The sequence below is a fragment of the Mytilus trossulus genome, unplaced genomic scaffold (assembly GCF_036588685.1).
Source record: "Mytilus trossulus isolate FHL-02 unplaced genomic scaffold, PNRI_Mtr1.1.1.hap1 h1tg000103l__unscaffolded, whole genome shotgun sequence".
Taxonomy (NCBI): domain Eukaryota; kingdom Metazoa; phylum Mollusca; class Bivalvia; order Mytilida; family Mytilidae; genus Mytilus; species Mytilus trossulus.
In genome coordinates, this window is record NW_026963296.1 from 437,542 (window position 1) to 445,977 (window position 8,436).

Here is an 8,436-nt window from a genome sequence, read left to right on the forward strand (position 1 = left end):
CAACATTGTGTTTGTTGAAAAACTTGATTTAGAGAGAGAGAGAAAAGAATCACACTGAAAAACAAAAATCGAACTTGTTACAGAAAAAACGCAACTATATATAAAATAATTTTCTTTATTCATGAACTGCAAAACACAACAAATATATTTACCCGTTATCATGAAAAATAAACTGAAAAAGTACATCGAATGAGATATTTTATATTTCTATATGCAAATTCATGTTAAAGGTAAAACTGAACTAACAATACAATTCCTAAAAAAAACAATAAAGATAATCAAATCAATTTTGTTGATTGGATAGTTCATGGCTCAGTAATTGTGTAATCAGTGACACGTGCCCTCATTATTTTATAAGAATAAACATATCTATCTAAGTTCGATTCAGGCGCGGATCCAGAGGGGGGTTCCGGGGGTTGGACCCCCTTTTTTTTGGCCGATCAATGCATTTGAATGGGGACATGTAGTTAGGACCCCCTTTTTAAAATGGCTAGATCCTCCCCTGCGATTTCAAATTCTTCCAAAATTTAACTCTAAAATAAGAAGCGTATATAACGAATATAAACATCCATCATGTGTGCAGATACGATGACGATAATGGGTCCTGAGTGCACTCAGGAGGTCCTGAGCGGTTGTTTAGACAATAATTCATCTGTGGTCCGATAAATATAGATTCTTACATTGATACCAGTGGATTATCGGATTTATCCAATCGAGATAGTTAAATTATCAATTTTAAAGTTCGAGCCGCCTCGGCGAGTACTTTAAAATTTATAATTTAACTATCGAGATTGGATAAATCCGATAATCCACGAGTAACTATGTAAGAATCTGTTTCTCTAATGATTAAAAAGACATTATCTTTTTTTGTTTACCGAAAATCCCCTTCGAGTGCCTTTTACATTGCACGAAGTTGTCAATTTCATTAACACCTGTTATCATATTTTGGTTCATTCAGTCAGCCAAAAAGGTCATGACCCTCAAAATCATCCAATGATCTTCTGAGATCACCAGCAACCACACGTTGATTAAATTTTTTTATACAATGGGTTTTAAAAGGGATAAATTTCCATAGAATTAGAGAAAACGCATTCTCGATGTTTAGGTATTGACGATATACAATCACATTTATCAATATACAGCAAGTAAGTAATTTGGGGTTGAATGCCAGTAGATCAGAATTTGTTAATTGAACTTTACCTGTTTAAGGGGCACTAGCTGCCAAATTCATGTTCTTCATCGATTTTAATAATATTCACATAACGTGTATATAGTGTTGAATTGTTTATTAAAATGTTACGCACAATCTTGGCTGATATGCATAAAACCATTATATTTCATGACACTGCATGAAAAAGAAATTGACTTATCGTATAATACCAGAACCAGAGACATATATATATTGTATCTAATATCTCTGCCAGAACTGAAAAATAAACTACATAGTCCACATAAGAGGGTATGGATGTGAATTAACAGAATAGAGAACAAAGGACAAGAGAAAAGGAATAAAGAATAGTGAAAAAAAAGAGAATAATGGAAAAAAGTGTAAGTTATTAAAAATATAACTAAAAAAAAGAAGACTGCGGAAAAAAAGACACCCCCCTTCCGAGACGAGCCTTTCATGCACTGTTATTTGACGCTGCCGAGTTATTTTGAGATTAAGACATGTATTAGTAGTCAGCCCGTAAAGCCTCTTTCACCAATTTGAAGATTACCCAAGGTTAATTTTACGGCGGCTCATTTATTTTGGCTTAGGCATAAACATAATTGACAAGTTTCTTTCCCCTGAATTCTCGATCCCACATGTAAATAGCACGGTGATTTCAAATTTATAGACATTGATACATTACAACAATATTGCCGTCAGTATTTGAATATATTGATTAAGAAGGTATAGAAGATAAATGCACGCACACTTTTATCCACCACTGGCCTAAATAGTTAGTCCGCAAACATTACAACGAGCTCATAAAAACCTAGCACTTTGAACCTGAGACTACTATAACACATAGTGTTATAGTAGTCTCAGTTTGAACACAGCAACCGGCATGATGTGAATCTGAGACTACTATCCATTTCTACCCATAGAAAACTTTTGCTATTCATTTATCAAAAATAAAATATGTTGATATTAATGGTATATAAGAGTTATTGGGGAATTCAAACCATTCCTATTGTAAGTGATATAACTAAATTTATATCAGGGTGATTGAAATGAGGGGGAAAAAAGGGGGGGATCAGGAGTTCAGGGCCCCCTGTTTGGGGGAAAAAATTGGTTGATTATACATGGAATCACTGGTGCATGTCAGGAGCAGGCCCCTCTTAGGCAGTCGGTGGGCCCCCACTTATGAAAAATTCTGGATCCCACCACTGTGGTCTTCAGTTGTATTATCTTTTTAAAAAAAAATTACACCTGTATAGTGAGGGGTGATAGGACCTTTATCGGGACTCCGGGATTGGGTGTTTTTAAGCTCTGGATTTAGGGATCCGGGAATTCTTTATTCGAATTTTGGGACGTTGGGATTATGTTGTTTTTAAGCTGGGATTTCGGGATTAGGAGCCCCCCTACCCTCCCTCTATAGTGTATATTCTAAAGTGTAAATCAAGGGAAAATAATGTTAACTATCTGTGCATTGGGAACTATTAAAAGGTATTTTGGGGGGAAGAAAGAAGGGAGGGTGAGTCCATGGGAGGTAATCCCCACCCCCTTCAATTTGAGAGTATGCTATTATCTTGTCAACGGTCCATATCCCCACCCCTAAACCATATATATTCTTGAATGGGACGATAAAACAAATCAAATGAAATTAAAAGGAAGTGTTTGGGGGTTACCCCACCCTGTTCAATTTGATAATGTGCTATTATCTTGTGAACGATCCAGATCCCCACCCCTAAACCATATATATTCTTGTGGGGGACAATAAAATTAATAAAATAAAATAAAAGGGAAGTCCGTCCCCCTCTAGTAAGTAGTTTGAAAACTTATAAACGGTCAAGATCCCCACCCCTTAACCATATATATATATTCTTGTATAGAACAATAAAACAAATAAAATGAAATATAGGGAGAGTCCATGGGGGTCACCCCCACTCCCACATGTTTGAGAGACTTTTAAATGGTTGAGATCCCCAGTGGGTAGGTTAAAAAATTCGTGATTCCTGTTTCCCACCCTCAAACCATATATATTCTTGTATGAGACAATAAAATAAACCAAATGAATTTAGGACCATCCCCTTTGTCTTGGGTTGGGAACCCCCCCTTTTTAAAATGGCTGGATCCGCCCCGGCATACCATCTAGCTAGCTATAAAGGCTTTAATCATATGAAATCAAACAAGGAAATTAACAGTGTAGGCAACTGTTTTGAATAAAAAAAAAAAAGCCTTTTACATATATATATATAACAATGTTAGATTTTTTGTGCATTTATTTTTGCTTACCGTATTTTCAATAATGGACAAAATTGCATGATTGAATATTGTAATTTAAGAAAAATCAGCATACATGTTATAAAATGGGAAGTGGAAACTGGGAATTTGACAAAGAGACAACAACCCAATCAAAGAGCAGACAATGGCCGAAGGTCACCTATAGGTCTTCAATGCAGTGAGAAATTTTCGGCACTGGTCTTCAGCTCATAAATATGTATCAGAAATGAAAATGAGATACAGCTTTCAGTTGTATTAATAAAAACCTCACAATAAGTTCTGAATATCAGAATATACAGTATTGCAAGATTCTCTCAAAATGTACACATAGAGCTGAAAAACTGTAAAATTAATCATGCTTATTTAACATTAAAGTCCATGGAGTCCATCTAAATATGCATTCTCTCGAACAAAGGAATATAAGTATGCAATAGGCATCAAGTTTTCAAACATAAGAGTATCTATGCCATTGATTTACGACAAGATCTTCAATCAAGTAATAATTTCGGTTTGTTGTTTAAATATTTCGGAGGTTAGTATGACCTCTTTTTTGGTGATGATGTTTTCGTTTTAAAGTTGGGAAAATTGTTTGTACCAACAAAAAAAAAACACAAAGTCAATCTAGAATTATGTTTTTATCATTTTTTTATGTTTAGGTTGTCAGCAAGATGAAAATGACAAGTACGCAGTTCAAAATTCAAAATGTGGATAAGCTGAGGTTCAAGGTCTTACCTTTGCAGATTTTCATATTTTGCATGAATGAATTCAAAGGTTATATAATGGACGGCAGAGAAAGAAAAAAAAAACTTTTCAATTATCCTGCTCCTGGATAAATGTAAAACATCTTGTTTTTTGGTAAGTTTTATGCTCTGTTTTGATAGTGTAAGTGCATTCATCTGTCCAGTCTTTCCTCTAAATTGTAAGTTTTTGGTGAGTGTTCGCCATGAATTTCAGTAAGTAACTTGTGGATTTACATGTATATATACTCAAAATTTAGTACTAATATTAATGGGATTTTAGCATGACATCCTGCCAAATACTTGTTAATCATGTTTATGTTCCAGAACATACAAGTATTTGGACTGTACGCATACAGTCTGCCCAATTTTAAGAAGTTGGTCAAGTTTATTAGAAACAAATGTACAGTACAGATCAACATAACTGAAATCTTTAATAGATTAATACAAAAAGTTTAATTGCAGTGAAAATAAAAACACAGGTTTGGTCGAGCTGGTACCAGACAGTTCAAGTATACTTAAATGGTCCGACTGTACACATATGGTGGGACTGTAAGTTCTGGACCGTAAACGTAAGATCCAAATACTGTTATGGTCTGGAACATTTATACATGTCTTAAAATTAATATCGAACACATTGGTGTTTTTGAACTTGGTATGATCTATATGTCAGTGGTGCAGGTTTTATTTGACCTTGATCTCATTTTCATGGTTTATGGATCAGTGTTTTAGTGATTTGGACTATTTTTCTTAAACTATAAGTAATAGGTCAACTATAATTGTTATATTGAAGCCTTGTTAGCTGTAAATGTCTGCCTGGCATGGTTCATCTGACATTGACCTCATTCTCATGGTTCATTAGTCTTTATTTATTTATCTTGGTTAATGTTAATGTTAAGTTTATGTGACAGTTGTGATAAAGCTTTATACTTAGGACTATCAACATATTGTCAATGATTAGTAAAAGAAGGCGAGACATTTCAACGTGTGCACTCTTCTTATTAAATACACATTAATATACATCATGTACATTAAACAGCAAAAATAATATTGATGCAAGATGCCATTCAATAATAAATTTTACTCTTTTATGTATAGGACAAGAACTATAGAAGATACAGAGAAATTATAAACAGCAGAAATGATAGGCAATTAAAAATTTGCAGAAGCAAACTAAACCTAAATGGTAAGACCACTTTTTTTTTTTTTTTTTTTAAGTTGTTGAACTTGAAGAATGATAATCATGATTACTATAAAAATTAAAAAGATGTGGTGTATTAAATATGAAAACTATCATGGCTTTGAGAAAGCAATTGTAGGCCTGTGACGACCTTCAATAATGAGAAAATCCATACCCTATAGTCAAAGTAGGCAGCTATAAAAGACCCAAAGATGAAAAATTGAAACAATCCAAACTGTAAAACTAATTGCCTAGTTTATTACAAAATAAATCACAAAAAATAAATATGACCGATATGAAACAACAACAACAACCACTAAATTTTAGTGTCAGACTAAACTTACAAAAACTACAGGCTCTGAACTTTGGACAGGCACAATAGGAATATGGCAACCAATGATGTTAATTTCCTGCAAACACAGACTGGGACTAATGTAAATCAACTTATTTTTTTGCGAATACTTTATTTTGCATTTTTAATACTTTCTAGTCTACATCACAGCTAATCATTTTTCGCGAGGTTCAAGTTTACTTAATGTATTTTAATAAAGAAAGATACATATGAAAAACATTTATTGCTGTTTCTCTCTCCATTTATAACATTTTATTTGTTTATTTTGTGTATTTATAGGTGATCAGACATCTTGGTTTTCATGATCAATAGGTCATTACTGAAGAGGAAACTTAAAGTTGAAATTTATTTACAAAGTGCATAATTGGATTAATTTGAACTGGAATGTGTACTTTCCTGCAAAAAAGAAACAGGAAATTTCATCATTATCACATGATAATGCCCATAAACAAAATGGAGTTCTATCATAGATACACAAAAACACTATTGCATAAAAGCAACAACATATTATATATATTCATCGAAAGAAAGGAGAATGCAGAACAAATACTATTTTGTTGTTGAAAAAGGAACACCAGTTTTATCCACTCATTTACATCGCTCCCTCATATCAAATATACGGAAGAAGATCTTGAAGAACTATTTGCAAAAATGTTTTCTCTTAGAATTGAAGGAAAATTCTTACGTAGTGGATTGAATAACTGTACACAAGTTGAAACAGAAGAAAATTTTAATTTAAAATAACACGAAAAGTGTTTATTTTATTATTTAATCTGCAAACATATAAACAAATTCTTTAGAACACCACAAATGGTATGACATTCAAATTGGTTGCTTATTAATGTATTGCATTGAAACAATTACAAAGAAAACAGAATCATTTGCTACAAAAAAAAATTATAAATCAAAGTTAAATTTTATAAAAAGTATGAACAATACCTAGATCTAAACAGTCAGACTTTATCAATTTTCAATGTTATTAAAAAATGTTGAGTCAAACATTTATGAAAGTTTTGAATATCATTTGCATCAACTATAGTCTTGTAATAATTATATATATTCATACTGTTTATATGTATACATGGTATAGCGAAGAAATGTTTAACAAGTAAAAATAAGGGAAAACATTTCCTTAAGGGAAATTTGATGTTCAGATACTTCCTTACAGGAAATAGGAAGAACAATGATTTCCTTAGAGGAAATTTGTTGTCTTAAAGGAAATCTTTTTCCCTTGAAAAAACAATTTCCCTCGAGGAAAAAAACAATTTCCCTTTGAGGAAAAATCTTTTTCCTTTAAGGAAATTTGATTTCCCTTGAGGAAAACTACTTTTCCTTTAAGGAAATTGTTGAAAAAAGGGGCATAACTTTTTCAACAGTGGTGCTAGAGCCAAAATATTTTTGGACAAATATCAGGGAACCAATACCAACCAAGTTATCAACTTCATTTTGACTTAACTCCAAAAATTAAGGCGAACAACTTTTGCTCTCAGCGGAATTGCAAACTTGTCCCCGAGACAAATCTGCTTTTCTGAGATGTTTTATAAGGTTCCAAAAATGTGTTATGCCCTACAGCTTTCCATCCAGCTAAGGCAGAAGTGTATTCTCTTTTATTCTCGTATATCAAGTATTTGCAACAAATTGTAATTTTTATGAAGAAAAAAATTTAAATGGAACATAATGTTCGTATTGTAATATAATATGTTCCCATGGGAAGAAAAATTGTTCCTATGTGAAAAAAAATTGTTCCCATGGGAAGAAAAATTGTTCCCATGGGAAGAAGATTTGTTCCCATGGGAAGAAATATTGTTCCCATGGCAAGAAAAAATGTTCCCATGGGAAAAAAGTTTGTTCCCATGGGAAGAATTAATTCCCATGGGAACTTTTTGTATTCATCTTTTCCCATGGGAACTTTAAAGTTCCTATGGGAACTCTAAACTTCCCATGGGAAAAGGAATTTTTCCCATGGGAACTTTCAATGTTCCCATGGGAAATTCTAATATTCCCATGGGAATTATCAAATTTCCCATGGGAAATGTACTTTTAATCAGCTGCAGTGACAAGAGTGACAACAGTGACAAGTTGGGACATATGGCATTTTTTTTATTTTTCAATAATCTATCACTGGGCAAATTTTTTTTTTGATATCTTGTAAACCGACAAAGTCAGATTTGCCGGTACCGGAATGGCAAATTTGTCCCGCACAGTGTTTTATAACCTCCTTGATCCTATGAGCTGTATATTTTCTTACGGAATAAAGAATTATTATAGTAAAACAGAAAAAAGAGAAACGGTAAATATACAGGAATACATAAAGTTTTGTAAATAGTTGCAAAGGACCACACGTAACTTACATGCCACGAGCTTTTATAGAACTTGGCAATTTTTGAAACGCATGTATATTATATGCGATAAAGATCTAGTGCATTTGAGCAAATTAAAATCATGTTATATATCTAACTATTTTATTTTCCTTACCTCAATTTTTAAAAGGGTGTGAAAAATTTCCTATGGCAATACTTTTTTAGGCCACTAGGTGAAAATGGTAGGTAATGGGCTAGGGTCCAATGGGTCAAAAGTTCCAGGTGGGACAACTCATGGTTTGTCCTCATCATGGGTCCAAAGTTAGAATTTAAAAAATTGCCTTACCTCAATTTTTAAAAGGGTGTGAAAAATTTCCTACGGCAATACTTTATTAGCCACTAGGTGGAAATGGTAGGTAATGGGCAAGGGTCCAATG

At 33.0% G+C, this 8,436-nt stretch overlaps 1 long non-coding RNA gene across 1 annotated transcript; it reads left to right on the plus strand.

Moving 5' to 3' along the window:
• The first annotated feature begins 4,090 nt into the window (after positions 1-4,090).
• On the plus strand, positions 4,091-6,328 carry LOC134699990 (uncharacterized). The gene is made up of 3 exons (XR_010103721.1): positions 4,091-4,285; positions 5,266-5,353; positions 5,979-6,328. It is a non-coding gene; the product is annotated as an uncharacterized LOC134699990 (long non-coding RNA).
• Positions 6,329-8,436: the final 2,108 nt, after the last annotated feature.